At 39.2% G+C, this 23,097-nt stretch overlaps 1 protein-coding gene across 3 annotated transcripts in view; it reads left to right on the forward strand.

Annotated features, from left to right (window-relative positions):
- LOC131436880 (methylcytosine dioxygenase TET) overlaps window positions 1-23,097 on the forward strand; it is a 406,314-nt gene that overhangs the window by 343,833 nt on the left and 39,384 nt on the right. The window lies entirely within an intron of this gene.

Raw genomic sequence — 23,097 nt, forward strand, 5'->3', positions numbered from 1 at the left:
ATTTCCGACATCGAATGTTTTTCGAGGTGTACCACTAGACTTCGACGTTTCGTGCATTTCTAAGACGAAATAAGAAAACCGTATAGCTTTGAAAATTTGCTTACAAAAAATCCACATCCACAAAACTTCGAAAATTCGCATAAAAAGTCGCATTACTTTGAACATTTGCATAAAAAACCACAAAACTAATGACCGAAAATGATTTCTTATTATAAATATTCATGACACATTGAGATCTGGTATTATCTAAAAAAAACATTTTTTTTATGTATAGACTTCCAAATTTTTTAGATTTCCGAGTTTACTAAAAAAAACATTTTTTAGATTTTTTTTTTATCCCAAAGAGTTGAATTAAAATTTTTTTATATAACACTAGCTCTCGACGTTTCGTGCATTTCTAAGATAAAATAAGAAAACTTTGAAAATTTGTGTATAAAAAACGCATAATCTTGAAAATTCGCATAAAAAACCGTATTATTTTGAAAATTCACAAAAAAACGCAAAATTAGGGAAACAAATTGATTGCTATCAGATGTCATAAAAATTCATGAAACATCAAAATCTGGTACTATCTCGGATTTTTGTTTTAGAAATCGAGTTTCAAACATTTAGAAATTTCCAGGCTAACCAGAAAAACATTTTTTTTTTAAATCCCAGAATTTGTTTCGAGATATCAATAAGAAAACCGTTTTAATTTGAAAATTCGCATAAAAAGCTCGTAAAAAAAGAGATTTTAGTATACTTTATTTTTCAAGTTCGAATAACGAGATTAAATAATAGACATTTGCCTGTTTGATAAGCAAATCCAAAACTTAGATCATATTTCGTTTCCTTTTGCGTTGCGTCATCACAATGATGGGCTTGGCGGATTACGTACTGGTATCATCATCATGTTTACTGCTGACTGATCAATGAGAGTTACTTAATGGAATAATATTATGAAATTAATACTATTCCAACTCAGACAGAACAATTCGACAGCATGACATAGTCATCATTCATCGGTCGCTCCCATCTTTTTTCGTTCGCAAGAAAGAATAAGGAAGAGAGAAAATGTTAATGCTTAAAGTGGGAACTTTACGGAAGGATGACGACTCATCGCTCAGTTGGTAAATTGTGCAGGTGTAAAATCTGGAATTCACTCTAAGCAAGCGTATTGAACGTATTTCGTTTCCTTTCGGTGAAATAATGAACTTTTTTTCCTCTTCTACTTATATTTCGAATTATTGCAATTTTCATTTGCAAATTAAAATATACACACTTAAAAAAATCTTGTGATTTTACATCTTATTAGATGCACATAAATGAAGCGCTGCGACACGCAAATTTACGTGGAAGAACATTTAATATTGTGTCTAATTCATTGAAATAAAAAAAAAATAGATTACTGATAGCAACCGCCGCGACTTGAACCAAGAATCATTGGATCACAAGTACGTCTGTTAATCGACTGAGCCACAGAAGCATGCATCTGTTTGGCTGGTAAAAGGTGAATTTAAATTCATACAGTCGCACCTGCTAGCAGAACGCAAGTTACAGTCGAAACCAGTAAAATTCAAGCTCATCTAACATTCGCCATTATTCTGAATAACGACGTATTGGTTTTTCGATCGAATATGGTTCGATCGAATATGGTTCGATCGAATCCTAGCTACCTTTGATTTTGCTAGCGTTATTGGGAATACGAATGAAATACGATCGAAAAAACGATACGTCGTTATTCAGAATAAGGGTGATTAAGTCATTACAAATAAAATTTTCTGTCATTTGACAAATTAGGTCTTTTGAATTACATCGTATGACGGATTAAGTCACCTGTAAAATTCAAAATTTTTTGGAGTGTAGTAATCTATGTTTCTAGTCGAAGTAACAGAATATAAGGCACTGATTGTCAGTCATGCAATTTTTATCTCTGATCAATCGGTTTCGAAGTTATTATGTTCCACACGAATATGTAGTACTCTTTACTTTGCTTTATCTACTAGTTAACGAATGGATATGTGTGTTCGTTTCACCAAATAAGCCATTTCACCGAATGGACAATTTCGTTTCTTTACTTTACGTCTTAATTTTATATCCCGTTTTGTTTAGCCAAAGGTGATTTAGGTTCATTGATTAATTGTTATTTGAGATTTATATCTCTGGATTCTTAGTTTCAGTAGGATCTTGACACTAGCCATGCAATCGTTCTGTACGCTAGAATTCGGCTGCGAATTCCCGAATGAAAAGAAATACCAAGATTTTGCTTTGCTTGTCGACAAACTTTAATAATAATGGATAAATTTATTGGGAAATCAATTCGCCTGATGCGAGTGTCTTTTTTAATCAAAATATTGCTTGTTAATATTTGAACTGTCTAAATGTCAAAAGTTTCCAGTGCGTAATCGTTCTGAAAAATGATTCGTCATTAAGGGAACGATCAGACTTCATTAATCACCGAACGTGTATGTCTACAATCATCAGCCCAAAAAAAAAAACGGTTTGCTAAACGACCGCACTGCTACTACTCGTTCAGATCTTAATTAAGAAATAAATCCTATCTATTTGCTTAAACTAGGTAAATTGAGTAATTCTGAACAGATGTGCTTTTTCTGCATTCTGGTCGTCAACTCATTATTGATTTAATTATTTTGACTTTTTGCCTAACTCATCAAATTTAGTCAGAATTAAGTCGATGCGGACCATGCGTCTTCGTTTTCTGTTTCTAGAGATGGAGACGCAAGGTTGATCACTACTAAAAGTAAAGCAATATAGGAGACCATGTGTCTCCACTTTATGGATTTTGGAAGATGGAGACGCATGGTTTATTATTAGATTCATAACATGTCAAATAAAAATAATGGTAGAAGAAAATTCTAATGGCAACCAAACGGTACGGCATTTCTCTTCAAATATATTTCAGTTCAATGTGAGTAGACAGTTTTGAATAAAGCCCTTTGGTTATTTTTTTTTTGTTTTCGTTTTCGAAACAACTACGATCTTAGTAGGCTATCTTACCCGCCAGAGGAGCGCTTATGAAACGCCAATTTACGCAATTATCGCCCCGGCCTATTGCGATGTCCAAAGTTATTCAACCTGTCGCCACTGTTTTCTGCTAGAAATTGGTTGGGACATCCGCATTCGGCGAATTTCGCGGTACAACCCAACGAGTCGTAGAGGCGACTTGCTTGCTCCCTTGCGTACCATTTCGAATGCGCACTCGGCCCGAACGACCGGCGGCAGTATGCAGCTGCTGCATCGTCGTTCCTTGTTACGCCGACGTCGCGTACATATTTTTAGTCAGCTATCTTAAAATAATTATTAATTGCACAAATAGACGACGTACGCAAAAGGGACACACACACGTACCAAACACCCGGACAGCTGCTTGCCGTCGTCCTCGTCGTCTGAAACGGTCGTCGCGGTTGCGTCCACCATGCTAGGGGATTGCATTATTGCCGCAGGCCTAGCGAAAAATGCAAACGCGAATCAATCTGATGCCGGACATCTTCGCTGCCAAGCCAGCCTAGGTACGCAATGACCTGTGCAATTTTGCACACACAAAAAAAACTCAAAATAATTGTTTTGTGCTTAATTGTCGAACTGGCGACGATGGGAAAATTGTGCCACCATGATTGGTCCCTCGTTAAACTCGTTGTTACGTAACGTGGCGAAACTTTCGCGGATTGTGGATTCACAATGATAATGAACACAACACTAAATCTTCGCGCACTGAACACATTCATTTCCCATCCGACATAACCCAGGCAGCATAATTGGAATTGGATTTCCTGGAACCTGAATTACGCCGCCGCTAGGTTTATATTTATTTTCCTAATTAGTTTTCTTTCTCTGTTTCAGTCTCTGTCTTTCTCTCTCTCTCGTGTCTTAGTTTTATTTTTATTATACAATTTTATTATCACTAAACCATTCCGGCACACTCGACAAGGGCCCGATTCCCAGCCAACATACGTGTTCCCCCCATTGGTCCTACCGCCGTCTACCAGAGTTTAGTTTCCTGGAAGGAGTCGCTGCTATAATTCACCTTCGCGAAGCCGAGATCCGCACGAGATGTGCCTCTTAATTGTTTAATTACCTGCAGCTTCTGTAGCTGCCATTTGCCATTTTTTTCTTGCTTCTCCTGTCTGTGTAGGACTAAAAAGCTGATACAACAACAACAAAAATAAAACTGAACTAAACGATGTCATTTAGCAGTCCCGAGCCCTCGATTCGGCTTTCTGAGATGACGTTAAATTCTAACGGAAAAACATCAAAACTCACAAAAACAAATTGTTCCTTCGTCTTTAAAATCGCACGCGGTGGCCGCCGATCCTGATGACGACAACTGCGACGACGACGACGACGACGGCAACGACGACGATGACGACGATGTAATTAAAAGATGTTAAGTCGACGAACGGAAAGAAGGAGCATAAGTCCCACTTACACGTGTACTGCCAGTGTTTCCCGCATGTCGCGTGGCCCCACACGGAAGCGCCTTTTGATGAAGGTGTAGTGCGGTAGTACTCAAATTGCGTAAAGTGTACAGACTAGGCACTTCTTGCGGACGTGATGCGTACACAATGCCTCCACGATGGCACTCCACTTTCCACAAACACATTCACCTACATAAACACACACACACGCATACAAACAACACTCGCTTGCTCGCTCGTTTGCTCGTAGCAGTGGCACTCGAATATTACAACACGGTGCCACTCAGCAGAGAATTCGCGATTGGCTGCATTCTAGGATTTTTTTTCGGGGGCCTTGTTGGGTCAGGGTCCCAGAGCGGGCTCTCTGTCTATAAAGTTTTCCTTGAAAGAATCTGAAGATTCTTCTCAAGGGGCAAGCTTGCGGCTTGTGGTTGACACACGAAACGGAACGAAATGAAGCCCGAGCCGGGCCGGCGACTGGTTGGTCGGGAGCTTGGTGGCAGCAAACGGCAGAATATAGAGCCACTTTCCGGTGCCGTTGGGTGGAACGAATTTTAAGTACAGCTTGTTTGGTTTCTCGCGTCGGTGATAGGTTTTTTTTCTTTTGCTCTGAAACAAACGGAAACCTAGCTGTTGGGAGGTTTTTATCACGGTGTACGATGTTTTATGTAAAATTCTTGGCTGTTTGCCGGATTAAAAAAAAACGGCTCGGACTTGAACAATGCTTTTCTGGTGGTGAACTGAAAGTTAATTGTAATGACCCGGGATTGGGTTTTGGTGACTTTAATTGTTGGTTGGGTGAACGTGTGTGATCATGGCCTACTCCAAATGATTTGGAAAAGTTATAATTGAATCCTACAGTGTTTTCGTTTCATACACAGGTGCAACATCGGTGTAGGTCAGCAAAGGATGCCTTGAATGCAACGAAATTATTGCGCCTGTAATCAGTTCAAGTAGACGCCGATAAGTCTCCGTTATCCATGTTTGGGGTGACTCAAAGGATTACGGAGACTCGGCGGCTATAGCTGGTATATTAGGACAACGTTTGGTAGCCAATATTAGTAATCTAACCGTTCACTACTTGTACAAAAACGTTTCACCAGTTAACCAGTTTATCAAAACTTAGGCGCCTCCATCGTTAAATATAATGTTTGGAATCATTTTCCAGAACCTTTCACTCCTCCATCGCTGAATACTATGATGGAGACGCACAGCAGTTTTTTAAACCAACAGAAAATTATTTATCTTTTTTTTTAACAAGACTGTTTCACCGGAAGTAATTTAGCCAATTTAGGCTATTTCGTCGTAGGTCATTTCGCCGTAGGTCATTTCGTCGTAGGTCATTTCGATGTAGGTCATTCCGTCTGTAGACCATTTCGCTGTAGGCCATTTCGCCGTATGCCATTTCACCGTGGGCCATTTCGCTGTAGACTATTTGCTGTGGACCATTTCGCCGTAGGACGCTTTGTCGAAAGCCATTTCACCGAAAGCCATTTCATCGAAAGCTATTTCACCGAAAGCCATTTCACCGAAAGCCATTTCACCGAAAGCCATTTCTCCGTAGTCTGAAGGCCGAAAGAGTTGTACTTAACTATTTCAAATGAAAGAAACTGAGACCGATTTTTATGTGTAAAGGTTCATTAATTTACATACCGGTCCATTTCTTAGAAATTACAATAACCGGTTCCAGTACATTTATCCAATTCCAGTATCGGGTATATGAACCCAAAACACAACCAGGATTCAGATTCGGATTCGGTTCGGGTACGGAAGAAGATTCATTTTAATCGGGTACGAGTATAAACGATTGTATATCCTACCATTTCTTGTTTAAACCCATGTTTTTCATGGGAAATCTTACATTTGGAATTATACCTGTTCGAAATAACGGAAAAGATCACCAATCATCTCGACAAAAAAAACATAATACTTTCAGAGATGAGCTGAGTGATTGTTTGCGCTACCTTTTTGAATTGCATCCAACTCTTTATAAAACTGGATGTAAACAACATTATTCGTCTTATTACATTGAAGTAAATGCACACGTTTCATGTCAAGATGCATTTGCTCCTTAAGCAAACCTTCAAGTTCTAGTATCGAAGGTCGAATTTTGCACTGCCTGAAGTCAACAATAGTATTCTTTCGTGTCGGCGGTAGCTTTTGTTCGTTTGGTTCACTCATTTCGAGGTCGTTCTATTGTTCACTACACAATACTGTACTTGGTTTCTTCTGTCCCGAACGTAAGCGGTTTTGTTATATCGACTGACTTGGATGAGATGTGAAAGCGAACTGATTTAAATCAACTTGATGTTCGTGAACTCACTACATAATCTTCCGTTAGACTCAGAAGAAGTCGCCAAGATAACTACTTCTTTGAAACCAACAACCGTGTCAGTTCTTCTTGAATCAACTCTTGTTTGAGTTAGACTACACACCAAAAAAATTTGAATTTTACAGGTGACTTAATTCCTCATACGATGTAATTCATAAAGACCTAATTTGTCAAATGACGAAAAATCTCATTTGTAATGACTTTATGTTAGATGAGCATGAATTTCACTGGTTTCGACTGTAACTTGCGTTCTGTTAGCAGGTGCGACTGTATGAATTCTAATGCACCTTTCACCAGCCAAGCAGATGCATGCTTCTGTGGCTCGGTCGATTAACAGACGTACTTGCGATCCAATGATTATCGGTTCAAGTCGCGACGGTTGCTCTCAGGATTCTTTTTTTTATTTCAATGAATTTCATGGAGTTTTAGACACAATATCAAATGTTCTTCCACGTAAATTTACGTGAGCTACGATGCTCCATTTATGTGCATCTAATAAGATGTAAAATCACAGGGTTTTTTTTAAGTGTGTAGGTTGGTAATTTGTGTTGCAACGGCGGAAGAAAGAAGGCTTAATTACATTTGAATTCGAGTTCCAGTGTAGTGTATTTGATTTAATAAAGGCACACTTTACTCATCCTTCGGTCGAATGACAACATTTTCCGTGTACGTGTTTTTTTTTCTTCTATCCATAGCATCTCGACCGATAAATGAATGAATGAATGTGACGGAAGTAATTGTCATATGTCAGCACCAGTTCAGCCCAATTTACTTTGATGTTTGTCAGCAGCAGCAAAACCAACAGAAATTAAATACAAAGCCGGAAAGCAACTTTCTAGCAGGTTTTGTGCACTTCTTACCATTTGATTCGATTACGGCATGAAGAGGCAAACAATGTACGTTCGAAGGCACTTTATTAAACTTACCAGTCCCCAGCCCAGTCAGTTTCCCCACTCTCTTTCTCTCTCAGTGTGAACAAGCAACCAAGTAAGCAGGAAAACAAAAAAACCGGTCGAGTGTTTCTTCGTGAGAAAGCAGTCTCAGCAAAGTCGAACTATAAGCAAAACATTCACAGCTACACTGGAAGGGCGAAAAAAGCAGTACACTTAACAAACATTTCAATTCGAACGAATTGCTTAGCACTTTGGCCGTCGTCGTTTCGATGACATTTGTCACGTTCTCGTTTGTGCGGCATTCGGGCTGGTTTATTAGTAGGTTTGACATATAAAATTGATACACCTACGGGTACGAAATCAGGCCTCGGCATGCATGCGGTCAAGTGGTCAGTTCGTTTCGCACCATTCAGAAGTAAAAGCGAAACCCGACCTACCCAACCAGCTGCCTTGCTCTACCGATGATGCTAAATTTGAATAACACGAAGCGATACCACCAATATAAATATTTTAATTGATAAAACGTGAATGCGTTGAATGCACACACAGACACGCTATCAAATTTAATTTTCAGCTGTTTCCATTGAGCACCTTTTCACCGTATATATAAATGTGTCCGTCCGATACTTTCATTCATTTTCAATCCGGCGAACTCTGGCCTATCCCGACGGCGAGCATTCGGCGGATGACTTCGTGTCCATTCAGTTCAGCATCACCAGCCAACCAAGCCAACGGTGCGTGAAACCGCCGATTGGTTTTCAATTGGTCCTCCTCACACCGAGGGAGTCGAACCGATCACCGATCATGCATATCCTCACGTGTAATACCGGCCGGTCAGAACAGAGGCGGCACGCACGTGCAACACGAAACCTGACAACCGAAAAATTTACACACCGACTGTATGTGTGTGTGTGTATGTGCACGATGCAGAACGATATAATCTGATTCGATTAGCTCCCAAACCTACCATTCTACTGTTCTTCTGCTGGTAGAACTGGCACTGGAAACCCCGCACGACGATCCCAGTCTGTGGTCAGACACAAATTGCCGGAAAACGGTACTATTAAAATCAGTATAATCAACAGCTTTCAGGCGAGCATAACAAAAACACCGGTAGAACGAACGCGCGTCACACACCTCCATCTATACGAGGAGAAAATAAACAACGTGGCTTTGCTGCATTCATCGAAAATCGTCAGCCAGCAAAAAGCAGCAAGCGGCGGCCCCCTCCATTCCGATGCCGTGGCGCCCTCAACCAATGGGCAAATGGGACTCGAATTGGCAACCACCAGTTCCGAAAGGGTTTTGCAATCGAAGTGTATTTTTATATGCATGAAATGAAGCATCAGCATCACACACCAAAAAATATCCCACCGAACAAACGTTTGACGATGCCAACTCCATGTGTCGGCTGTTATGTGAGCAATATGTGGAACAACAGTTCCTCTACACCGGAGTAACTGCGAGCATCATCCAGTGCCTGTGTGCCGTATGCACATTCACCCAGGCTGACCGGCCTATCAAGTCCAGTTCAGTTCACCAACTTGGCACAGCAAATCGACGTTGGCAGTCAGTCAGTTCCCACTCAACTCATCTTCCTTCCTCTCTCTCTCAACGACCTGGTCGGATATTTTATATTCGGATTCATTGAAAATCCTAAATTGTCCATGATTGAAATGTGTTGAACAAAGTGTATGAAGAGTTTTAAATTGATAGCGTCGACGCGGGTGCGGAACCTGCCGGCACCAGCAAACCGTATTAGGTTCACAGATAAGTTTCACCCCGAAACGGTTCAATTGTTGCGCTGGAACAGTGTTTTTTTTTCTAACCAACAGCAAGCATTCGGACGTGGTTTGGCGCTCTCGGTGTTTGTCTGATTCGACCGTTTTATGTTTTTTTTTTCCTTTACAACTCTGAGGACTATTCGGTCCACTTCATGATTTTGCAGCTTTTGCCGGGGTATTAAATTGGGACCGGACCAGATCAGACAGCGGGATATGGCGTTGGACAGGCAGGCCATCATCATTGATAGCGCACTCAAATAAGACAGTGATGAGTAATCGATTTCCGCACTTCTCGATAAACGTCAAGCCTGTTGTGACCATCGTCGTAGACCGGAATTGGAACCGACAGTGTGCGATGTGTGGACGGTTTTTTTGTTTTTTTTTTTGGCTAGGCACGTGTCAACACTGGCCATCAGTTGGTTCGGTTCGGTGGACTTTTCCGAGCCAGAAGCTTACTCTAGTAGGCAACGGAATTTAGTTGCGTATCGTGGAGAGCGATTTGGTTTTCTTTACCATTTAAATTTGGTCATCTGAACCTTTTAAATCTTTACACAATATAATACTGTTCTAATTTACAGACTTACCCTTTTCTCGAAACAAACTGCATGGGCTCAAAAGTCCCGGTACCAAGCGATATCCTAACGACTTGGATCCGGTACAAATTTACTGGAAATGATTTCTGGAACTTTATTAGAACTGAGCACGCAACTCTTCTTCCGTTGAAAGCCAAATAAATTTGTTCTGTAAACTAAACTAAGCTCATTCATTTCAACCACACTATTTATTCTTAAAGATACTTACCAAATGCTAAAAATTGTAACTGCAACATACGAATTAAAAAATTTTCTCTAAAAGCTTCATGCAAATTCGATATCGTTTCTAGCGAGAATAAAAGTACACACGAATGAAAATCACTTGTCGCATAGGTGACAACTTTTGGTTAGCCTACTGCGACATCCATCGAAGCGTTTCCAGTCCGTAACAAATTGAAACTTGTTGTCATAGCTACGTGCCATAGTTATGTGAATATTTTCGACCCTACTTTTCACGTAATTTTCAAATGTTCGATATTTAGTTGCTATTCAATGTTGTAATTTTCACCAGGGATGCAAGGTCATTTTTTCAAAAATCTGTGATCAACCCAAAAACCTGTCTGTGAAAATCTGTGCCCGTTTCCCGTACCATAATTGCAGATCGAAATCAATTTGGTGAGCAAAAAAAAAGGTCTCACTACCAACACGCTGTGTACCTTTTTCCTCAACCGCTCTGTACTTTTTGGTGCTAAACTGTGCTCGATTTCAAAAATCTGTGATTTATTCCAGAATCTGTGAAAATCTGTGATCATTTTCAAAAATCTGTGAAAATCTGTGTCATTTTTAAAATCTGTGCAGAAAATTGAAAATCTGTGAAACACAGATTAATCTGTGAACCTGGCATCCCTGATTTTCACTGGCGGTTGACAAAGATACACGCTTAGAAAAAGTTACTCAAAGTTTGAGTACTAGTTACTCTTTTCAAATAATACATGGAAACGTCAAAAATTGAGTAGTTATCATCAATGATATTGAGTAACTCCTACTCTAAATTTGAATTTAACGCAAAATCTCGTTTTATAGTTACTATTCGCATTCGCGATAAGTCTAAAAGTTGTAATAACCATTTGTAGCAACAGGTTGTATTTTTTGTTAGTGAGACGCGTATTTCGAGGGTGAGTCGATCAACACAAACGGTGTTGTGTCTGCAAAAACCGGAATGATCAGCTTCGTGTTGTGCTTTAGAATGGAAACGAATATGCTCAAATGTCATTTATGAGGAATAAGTGTATGATTGGTGCCTGAGCATAACACACTACTCCAAGCGACCACCACTTGATATAGTATTGAGTTCAATTATTTAACATGTTAATACAATACACTCAGAAAAGAAGCAATTTTTTTTGCAAATTTGGTATATGTGAAATAAAATTTCACACAAAATTTGAGTGATAGTTACTCTATTTTTGTACATGTACGAATAAAGTATTACTCAGTAAATGAGTAGATTTTACCCAAATTTCGTTTCCAGTGGAAGAACTCAAATTTGAGTAACTTCGGAGTTACTCTAAATTAGAGTTGTTCCACTTTTTCTGTAGATGAGTGAGATCTTACTCATTTTTGAGTAACTATTTTTAAGCGTGTAAGACAAGACCTGACATCTGGGGGGGCTGCTTTTGTTCCAAAATGGACCAGTTTCTGATTGGCTGATTTTGATGTTGCCACCTGCACATTGTGAAAAGAAAAAACTTGCAGGGTACGCGAGCAATGATGCCAAGTATAAAGAAAATCAGAAAACAAATTTATTAGAATGTATAATTTTAGCTCACCAATGAAAATGAAAATTTTCAGAGAATGTTTCACTTTTTTTCAATCTCATTGGTAATAAATGTTTATAGTGGCAGGACTGTGTAATTAAAATAGGCATCAAGCCGTTTTTCTTTTTAGTGAATTAAAGTGTTAGTGTGTTTAGTTTTACGAGAAGAATGAACTGTTGTGTTCCACACTGTGGTCGCATTAAGCATTTCTATCCAAACCTGACTTTTTCGGTTTCCAAAAGATCCGGTAATACGTCAACAATGGATTCGATTTTTCGTTCAACATGAGATATTTCGTGTTTTGTCTTCAAAGCTCAATTAATTGTTTTTAAGCATTAATATATAATAAAGAAATGCATTCACCAAAACATGTTTTATGTTTATTTCAAATCAAAAACCTAAACTCTAAATATTTAAATGTAATATTTTTTTCCTAGCATAGTTATTAAAAAAAATCTGTAAATATGGCTACACTGTAGCCGATACGTTGGTATTTATTTCACAGGGCGAAAATCACGAGAAGGATGATTCGGAAGGAAGAATAAGAAGCCAGTTGTCAGGTCTTGTCTTAGATTCAGACGATCCGGCTTCTTCCGTCACCGTCACCGGAACGTCAGCCTCCGTCAAAATTAGTCAAATGAGTTTTCTCTTTGCGCATTCACACGATCCAGCAGAGATCCGGAACGTCAACGTCCGTCAACGGCAAGCTCCGTCAACATTTCTTCGAAAGAATATTTGACGGACTGAGATTATCGCACACATGCACGATTCATATGATTACGGTATTGAGCTGACGTTTGTTATGCATGTATTCGATGTCAAGATCCCACTCTTAGGGCATATTCAGGAGTGTTTTAGTTCTAGATGCATAATTTATGTCAGTTACAAAATTTAAAGCAGTGTTTTACTCGTGTTTCAAATATACAAAAAATAGAACGGCATCGTAGACCAGTTTTAAATTTGACAGAAGAACTGGTCAAATAAATAAAACTAGAACGGCTTGCTGGGGATACGTTTGTTTCAGTTTCAGTTATATTATAGACCACTCATATGAATCTCGCAGCTGCTGAATTTGCTCTTAGGCTGTGAACCATTTCGCGGTTAATTTTAACTTTTGGTTAAAATCTGACACTCGAGTGGTTAATTTGATGTTGTCAAAAATAACCCTGCTCGAGAGCATGGTTATTTTTGACAGATCGATAGTTATTTTCCAACACTGAAAAAAATCTCGCAATGAAAATTCTAATACTAATTCTTTAGTTGAAATTATTTCCAGTGGAAAATAAACCCAAATAACTTTCCGTCCGTCAAATTTTGAAATGGGCCACAGTTTTAGTCAAATTTAACTACTCGACACCAAATAACCACTCAAGTGTCAGATTTTAACCAAAAGGTAAAATTAACCGTGAAATGGTTCACAGCCTTAAACGAAATATACCACATATAAGTAATTAAACTTATCAGTAGATTTGCAAAGTACGTTAGGTTGTTGAGTGGAACTGATTGTTTTGTTTTTTCCTCTTTCTAGTTAATTTTGAAAGTTATTTATTCGATTAAAAGGTAGGAAGACAACAAATCGATTTGCTTCAAAAGCTCCCAGATTTTGTATTAGTGGAATAAAATTGTGCGAAACTAAGTTCTTCAAATTCTGCGTGTAAGAAAATGACATGACGGACACGGATATGAAACCGGATCGTGTGAATCAGAATGACGGTGACGGACGTTGACGTTCCGGTGACGGTGACGGAAGAAGCCGGACCGTCTGAATCGTACTTAAAATTTCAAATATCTGCAGGCAGGGTTGTAAAAGTCTGTATACACGGAAAATAAAAACTACCTATTATTTGACTTCTTTTTACTTAATTTTAAGTACTTCCTTTCATTCGCTCCTTCAATTGTTGTCAAAATACAAAGAGCAAAACCACCCAACAGCGAGAGTTTCGTTCAATAAGCTAAAATTAAGTAAACCGTATTAACTTGAAATTGAGTCAATATGACTCAACTATAGAGTAAATATAACTCATCTTTGAGTATTTCTTTGCACGTGTCTTACGAAAACTACCTAGAGCCACTTTACCTAAAATTAGGTTATTGAAATTGGGTGGAATGTACTTAAAATTAGGTTGATTTGCGGTTCCGTGTATCTGAAAAAAAATGCAGTTAGCAAGTATAGCGGCCCTTACCCACTTGTACGCGGTGGACAGATTTCCCCCCAGATGGCTGGTTATGTCTGCCAGCCATTTTTGCCGGAATTCTGCCAGAATTCCGGCAAAAGTCTGGCAACAATGCAACAACCGTTTCCGGAAGAGAATTTCGCCTAACGGTTATTAACGGTTCTGTTTCTGTCAGATTCTTGCCATACAAGATTGGCAGAACCGTTTTGAATCGGTTCTACATTTTTAGCGTCTTGGTTTCATTTTTTTTATTAAAAAGTCATTTGAAAGGCAATAAATTATTGAATGTAAAATGACAGTGTTTTTATAAGCAGGATAATTACACAAATATAGTTTGCATTTATCGACGTCTTTGTCCACCTCGAAACCTGTTTCACTCGAAACATTATTAATATAAACTATAAAAACAAATTACTATAGAAAAAAGTGTAAATCGTCTACTCTACAAATTCAGTCGTCTTTAACAGATACATACACTGATAAAAACTTGTGCGAGTAAATACGAACGATTCTATATTCGGAAGTGTTTAAGAAGTATTAAATTTCGAATTTTCACACGATTTTTACGTAGATTGAAATTTGACGTTTCAAATTATTTCACGGGATTTTCCACGTAATTCGATTGTGAATCTTTATATGAGCGTGCGATTCTTTGCACAGTGTTTCAAGTCTACGTAAAAATGCAGCACTGACTGTTCACGGAACACCTTCCTGCTGTCCATGCAAAACTCGCCAAGCCAGTAGCTCCCTTTACCACCAAATCCAGTTCTTCGTCGTCGCGTAACTAAAACCGGAAGAATATCGATTTTTCCGATGAAAAATGGAACGCGATAATGGCTCTCCCCCGCCACCTTCTCGCAATCACGCACTGTGCTGCACACAAGAAAAAGAAGACGACTGTCGGAATTCAGGAAAGTGCTAAACCACGAATTCAGAAAAGTGCTAAACCCACACAAAGACCACAGGACACGCCGGGCCGGATTTTCGCACCGCCACCCTTCGATTGAGGGGGGAATCGTAAACGAGCTAGAATGATTATAAATGACTTGTAATATATGTTTAATCGATACTAATTTGCAATTAAATTACATACCAAACGAAGTTTCCCTGTCTGCGACAGAAGAGTTCGGCGGGAGGCTTCCCCTCAATTCGTATACGCTTTCATCGTAAATCGATCTATCCATTAAAAAGAAAAACACAGGAAAAAGCACTCATAATCACATTCAAATCTCATCATCATCATCAGCAGCAGAGCAGAGCAGAGCAGAGCACAACAGTCGGGTGAATCATTTTTTAGAGCAACCGTAAGTAAGAAAACGATTAGGATGAAGCCTAAGCATTCCTCTCAACCCATTACAAAACGGGCGACGAACGTTCTGAGACTCAGTTTAATGTCCAACGAGTAAAGTTTGAAGTAAAATTCCTTCTTATCCGACACGCGGTAAATTTATCGACACACCTTTCAGTGTCTTCATTAATGAGCACGGAACACAGATTCAATCAAAGTAGCACCTCTGAGCCTCGCTGCATTACCCTGCAGGCGAAAATCTCTTTTCAGCAGCCTGTCAAACCTGCCGTCGGAAGGAAAGTGCGGTAAGCGGATCTGATTACTCGAAACAGCACGTCTCACTCAATCGGCACCATCCGACCGTCGTCACGCCTCCAAAAGGCCAACCCGCCGCCAGCGAGGAGTGAGAGTACGGAAAAATTTGAAGAATTTTTACGTTTCGCTTGCATATTCTTTCCTGCGGACAGAAGACCCTCGCTCCAGAGACGGTGCGTAAAAACTTTTTCTTCACCACAGTCACAACGTCTGTCGTCCTCGTCGTCGTCGTCGTCTGGTTATGCCAGCAGGTCCAGAAATCGACCGTGTTTGTGAATGAAAGCGATTCTCCTGACCAACAAGTTTGCCATCCACTTTCATCTTTCGCTTGGTCCTGTTGCTGAATGACCTACCCTCGGGATTGGGATGTGAAGCCTTCAACGGTCGCAAGTTTTATTTGCAAAACCGTAACCCGAACCACTGTGCCACATTTAGGGATCCCCGTCATCCGGCTGTTAAGGTGACAAAACAAATATATACGTGTATATTCTTTGCGAACTTGCTTGGTTGCCTGGCTTAAAAATAGCTTGTGTCACTATTCTATTTTTCGCGACGGAATTTTTTTTCCGCATCTACCGAAAGCAGGTTTGATCGATAGAAACTAGCTCTGATGTACCTGGTTCTGGGCAAGTTTCAACACCTTGCCGAATTCAATTATAGAAACTATCGGGAACGAAACTGTGCCAACACTCGTCGTCGTCGTCGTCCTACAATAATAATTCAGGCCAATCTGTTGTTCAGGGACAGGCCACCCTTTCGAATTAGGTCACGATCTATGCTCGTTGAGTAATTTTAGTCATTGCTGTATTTACCTAGACGAGTAAAACTATGTCACTCGAATGTTACTAATCTATTAGAAAATTATTACAGTGTAATTCATTAAATAGATGAATCGATACCGTTGAAATACAGTACGAGTATCAGCCTATTGAAATGGCTTCCTTGTGTATGTCTACATATGTGAGGTAAATCGAATCTTGTTCAAAAATGATGGCCGTAATAACCTAATTTTAGGTGAAGTGATTCTAAGTAGTTTCCATAAGGCACTTGAAAAAATATACTGAACATTGAGTTATATCTACTCACCAGTAAGTAATATCTACTCAACGGTTGAGTCTGTGCACGTTTCCCGTACCATAATAGCTGATTGGAATTATTTTGGTGAGCAAAAAAAGGTCTCACTATTTTCAACCGTTCTGTACTTCTTGGTGCTGAACTGTGATCGATCTGTGAAAATTTGTGCCATTTTTAAAATCTGTGCAGAAAGTTCAAAGTCTGTGCAACACAGATCAATCTGGGAACCTGGCATCACTGGCCAAAACTAACCAAGCTGCAATTCCACCCACATTATTGGCATATTGTCGCAAAACTGAAATGTAGAGGCGCTGCTTGTTTAGAGATGATACAAATCTCGATCCATCTTGGCATACGAGGATGTAAGCACTTGTATTTAATTGTCAAAATAATTGAGGTTTGCTGTGACGATAAAAACCTTCAGTTTGAAACAGTTCAAATTCGTGTTGAACACACTGATGGCTTTAGGTGAGTAATAAAATATAGATAAATTAAAATATAAAAGATAGAAAAATTAAAACAAATACTAAAAGAGGAATTTGAATCAAATGATTGCTAACATTGTTCCTCCAGCCACACAATGTCCAACTGTCACCTTGAATCAGTAGAAAAGAAAACGGACCGGTTGACGTTATTATTAAACGAGTTGCCACAAATTTGAATAAACCTGATTTCTTTGTCGGCCCCGGTTACTGAAAAAAAATAAATCCTCGATCCCTGATGATATTTTCCACCCAAAATACACAAACACGCACACACAAACACAAACCAATGTCATCAATTTTCCTCACTCAATCAACATACCCCCGTTTCGTTCAACACCCGCTGACAGTTCCACAAACCGGCTATTACAAATAGGCCAACCAACCAACCAACCAGCGCCGGCCCTGGGTGATGACGCTGCTCTATTGTCGTAATAATAACCCACGATGACTTCGCTCGATGTCCGTTCGGTCTAATCTACATTCCCGCACGGTTGTGGTTGGCAGCGTCAGCCGAAGAACCTATATTATTCGCCTCCATCATAGAGTACCGCACCCATTTCCTCATCTCCGTCGACCAGAGACCGGCGAGGGCAATCTGGCCAAGGAAAAGCCTAGTGTTTGCGAGGGCGGCACAGCGCTAAGGCAAACATCATCATCATCAGCGTCAAACATGTTTCCGGTTGTGTACGGTTGAATGGTGTTGATTGTGGCCTACTTGCAGGGCAAATTGCTGTGACCCGAAATGTCAAACACGAAACCAAAAGTGATTGGAAATAGTTTCCAACCATTTGACAGATCAAATATCGAACACAAAATTCCTATTTGATAAAGTTCCGATATTCTGTTTGCCATAGAAATAGTCGCCAACTAAAAGTAAGCGAGTTCTGTCATTCGGTTTGCTGACGAATCAGATACGAGTGGCAGCTGCTGTCAAATCAACGATTTGCACAATTTCGGGCAATTAGTTTCTGGACACTTTTAGACACTTCCAAAAATAGTTTTCAAAGGGTAACGTTGTGCTTTCATGTCCTTTTTATTGTTTTACCCAGATAGACTCCATTGAAATGTGTCAGTTACTTGTAAATCACCATTCACTATGTTTTTCAAGTGGAATCCAACCCAGTAGGCCAAGGTCCAACATGAATTATTCAAAACCGTTCAAAATCCCATGCCGAACGAATTTCGTAAGACGATATCATTTCTTAAGAAGGAATCAAAATGTTTGAACATTTAAAGTAAAAGTCTTGGAGAATGTCCTCTCTATAAGCCAAACTTATGGAATACATTTATAATCCTTATGTCTGAAAGTCATAATTCGTTCTTATGACTTTCGAAGATCCATTTGTCTGAGTGCAGTGCCAAACAAACTCGGAATAAAATTTCACCGCCCTCAGATTGTTTCGTAAATTGGTCGAAATTGAGTGAGAAAAGTGATCGGAATTGATGATCCAAAGTTCTACTCTATCATCTTTTTTCTGCACATTTTCGTGATCCTCTCATTGCTTTTCCGAAAACAATTTTAGTCATTAGAAATGTCGTAATATGAAAATCTAATACCGTTTTCGCTTTAAGCCAAAAATAGTCTAGTTTCAACCATAACTGCTGTCAAATCCATACATTTGACAGCAGTTGGGGTCGAAACTGGGTTGGGTTTTGCTTCAAGCGAAAACGCCGTAAGTCTCTCGAATATACAAAAGTCATACGTAAAAAAAGCCTACTTTGTTTCACTGCGTCCAATCGTCTAGCTGAAGTGTGATGAAATGACGTACGTAGGAATGTCGTAATATCGATTGATTAATCGAGTAATCGATTAATAACCCAGATAATCGAGTAATATTTAATCGAATAGCTTTAAACTAATATTCGATTATTGAGCTAATCGAATAATTAAAAAAATCCCATAGCATTAATCGAATGAATAATCGAGTAATCGAATAATAACCCAGATAATCGAATAAATTTCAATCGATTAGTTTCAAAATTATACTCGATTATTAAATAATCGAGTAATTCGAAATTTCCGACATCCCTAGACGTACGTCGCCTGACTTTTACACAAACATAAACATAAAGAGGCTAAATTGAGTGACATCAATACTGATCGTACTGACCGAGCTCTCATAAACAAACCTTTCCCGAAACATGATGGCTGATCAGAATTATTTTGGTGAATTCACTATTTCCAACCGCTTTGTCGGATATTTTACCTATCAAATTGAAAACTTTTATGTGCTCATCTGCTTTCGGTTTCAGAAATCTGTGATCATTTTCAGAAATCTTTGTCATTTTTAAAATCTGTGCAGAAAATTGAAAATCTGTGAAACACAGATCATTCTGTGAACATGGCATCCCTGCTCCAGTGCAACAACCAGCGATGCCAACCCTACGGATTTTTCGTACATCCAAAAATGTCGTCTTTTCTACAGATCCTCAAGTCCATGGATTATCATCAATGGACCTCTTAAGATCCACGAATTTAGGCTTGTTTCTCTAAAGATCTCGTATTATTTAATTAGATATCTACGAAAAATAATACAACTTTATGCCATTTTTATTGCATGTACCAATCAAGTATAATCTAGTACTACCTCACGAAAAAACTGGCACCACTGGCAACAACCGACTCTAAATTAAATTTAGCCGCCTACTGATTAATTCGGAAAGCTGTCTAAATTGATTGAATAAACGTGGACTGAATTGACGTAACGTTTCCAGTTTCTTTATTTTTATTTTCTACACACCCTCATTGAGCATAACTCAAAATTGAGTGGCACACCATTCAAATTAAAAAAAAGAGCACGTACTCTAAACTTGAGTCATACTACTCATTTTTGAGTTAATGGACAAAGCTGTCAAAATTTGAGTATTTTTTACTCAATCAAAAAAAATCAAAATTTGAATGAGTTTCACTCAAAATTTCAGTTCCTTACACTTAAAATAATACGCAAAAAAGTGACTCAAAACCGTTTACTTTTGACTGGGTTGGAGTCAAAATTGAACGATTTTGATATCCTTATGTTGTACTTCTCACTTCTCACAAACGGCAATGAGAAACGCTGTATTTTTGCCTTCTTAAATTCGATAAGAATACTCCGAGAGAGAAAACGCACTGAACTGCACTCAAATATTTGAAAACTCAACGCTTACTCTAATGTATGAAGAAATGCGAGAGAGCTCATGGCCTGAGTAAATTTTACTCAAATCCACAAATAATCACAACTCAAACCATGAGTTATGTTCGAAGAGCGTGCACGTTTTCATGTTTTTCCTTCAGATTTTTAAATGAAAATTAAACATAAACATAAAATGTTTAAATTTACCGAAAACCATCAAACTTTTTTTTTTACATCGTCATCCATCCCTCTATAGTTGAAATGAAATAAAATGGCACATGATCAAAACGACAGAAAAAAAAAACTCAATGACATTTGAAACGTCAATTTGGTTTACCGAGCACGCAAAAAAAAAAGAGCACACGAGTAAGAATTCATTACTCTCAGCAGGCTTGAAAGACAATTTGGGAAATTACAGCACTCTTAACAGTTATTGACAGGTGGGCAGCTTTTCTGTCAAATGAGCCAATTAATGGAAGAATCTCTACGGCTTCTAACGGTCGCCAAGTCTGGTATAATTTTAGTTTCATTAGTATTATTACCTGAAAGAACGCTAGCGCCATCCATTGCAGGATTAACACATCATTCTATTTTCATCTGCTTTTGTTTGCTGTTCAAATACCGATGTCAATCGGCAGGGAACCTTTCTCAATAACAAGTAAAAATAGATAAAGAGAAAGTACCAATACAATGTTTTCCTCCTTCGGAATAAAATGCCACAAATCTCTTGTCGAGCTTAAAAATGAATTGTCGCGTCAGTCGGTGGTTTGACAACAGGGTGATCCGCATTTTTGTATGGCAGTGGTTTAAAATATGCATTATAGATGTTGAATCTGTTATTAGAGTTTCACTCACTTGAACTGCTTAAAAAGACAGTTTGAACTATCGATTCGACTTCTCTGCCGATCCGTTCCTAGATTGCACACCGGGAACACCATTTTTCGGATTCCTAAATAATTAATAACAATCTGAGTCAGCCCCGGGAATGGACGAATACGGGAGCAGCGCCTGCGAACTGCTTGGGTAAGCGAGCTTACATCGCAATAAATGTTGTAGATTTATAATCATCCCTTTGCGACACCGATCTTCCCGTACCGTGCTGCCGTCCGAGCCGTGTAATCGTGTCTGGCTGCAGCAACCATCCACAAACGTCGTTTTACATATTTATATAAACACTATAAATCACTGTGAAATAAAGACGACCAAGCCAGTAGTAGCAGTAGCAGCAGCAGCAGCATGGGAGCCAAAGCACAGATTTCACAAAAGTCGCCATTTTGCCTGCAGACTAGTGTAGCCAACAAAACGACGAAAAAAAAACACAAAATGCTGCAAAAATTGATAGTCTAAAAAGTTTATGTTCCGTACAAGCCAAACGCAACGTGTAATATTGTCACTTTCAAGATAATCTAGCGCTTGGTCGAGTTACTGATCTGTGGGGAAGAACCTCAAACGTCAACGAAAAATAAAAATAAACATCAAAATTGAAAGGGGCGCTCTATTTGGCGCACACACCGGCAACCGACTTGCGAACGTGGACTTTACAAGACACTCGCAATAATATACGGTTTTTTTGCCATGACAGGCGACGCCTTTCGATTATGACCCGACAGGAACGATGCCGAAGACCGGGAGTACACTCTTCACTATAGACGTTCACCTCGCGTCTCGATATAGACAGTCAATTGCTCGGCAAGATAACGGATGAATAATCACGATAATTAAGTCTTTCTCCGTACTCTTTGCGTCCTGATAACTGCTGCTGCTGCTGCACTAAAGAAGAAAAAAATACAAAAAAAGTATATCAGCATTATGCGTCGCTCTAGCTCTCTCAAGCCCGGTACTTATCGGTAATGAATTGTTATTAATGCCATTAATTAGCGTTGCTGTTATAAAAGGTACTATCAAGCCTTCTCTGCGAAAGGTTCACTCGCTCGCAACCCGCCTGATCGTAAATCGATCGATCGGTGGTGGTGCACCTTTCTTTCCCTCTTCAGATAGCTGTGAACCGAATAGTTCCTCCCGGTGTCGGTGTCGTGAGCGAACAAACGAAAGCAAGATTCGATTGTAATCGTAAATTAGATTGGCAAAAACCATAAATTTCTGTTTGAGTTACCGCGTCGGTCGGTGTTTTATGATAATACTGGCAACACTGAACACGACCAGATATTTGCTTTTGTTCTGTTCGGTTTTTTTTATCTTTCTAATTACAACAAATTATGTTGTTATATAAATAGTTTATTTTCTGAACTGTCCGTCTTATGAAGGCACAGTTCCAATTTCAAAACAGCCTTCGACGAACGATTGACATAATAAACAGTATGCTTATGAACGGTTCCTGGTAGCTGCCTTGTGGAGCCCACGTGATTAAACAAAACTAACCAAGCCACGATTCAATTGATTCGATTGCATCAGAAAAGCACTGAATTACGCAGAATCATGTAATAAATTACGCTTCTCTAGAAATTGTGCAAAACCCGGGGCCTTGATCTATTAGCACGGTGTCTTCCGTCGGCATTTGGCCCCATTTGCCGGGGATCATGTTGACATTTTATTCGGCTCTAGGATAAGTAGAATTTTATAACCGCACCCGTACTCTTCTCGAACGTGAAGTGGATAATCGTGATGGCATTTTTTCTTTCGTTGTTGTTGCACGGCTCGGCCTGGCGAAGCAAAAAAAAAAATGTAAACAACAATGCCACCGACTGAAACACGCACATCGGGGCCGAGCCGGGAGGAAATTTACGACCGATGAATCACGACCGGAGATGCCACACGAAAATTTCATTTTAATGCGCGATGGCAATTGTAACGTAAACAAGCCGAGCAAGCCGTTGTGGGAAACAAAATACAAGGTGTCTTACGCTTTTGTGGTTG

Source organism: Malaya genurostris, chromosome 3 (assembly GCF_030247185.1).
Source record: "Malaya genurostris strain Urasoe2022 chromosome 3, Malgen_1.1, whole genome shotgun sequence".
Taxonomy (NCBI): domain Eukaryota; kingdom Metazoa; phylum Arthropoda; class Insecta; order Diptera; family Culicidae; genus Malaya; species Malaya genurostris.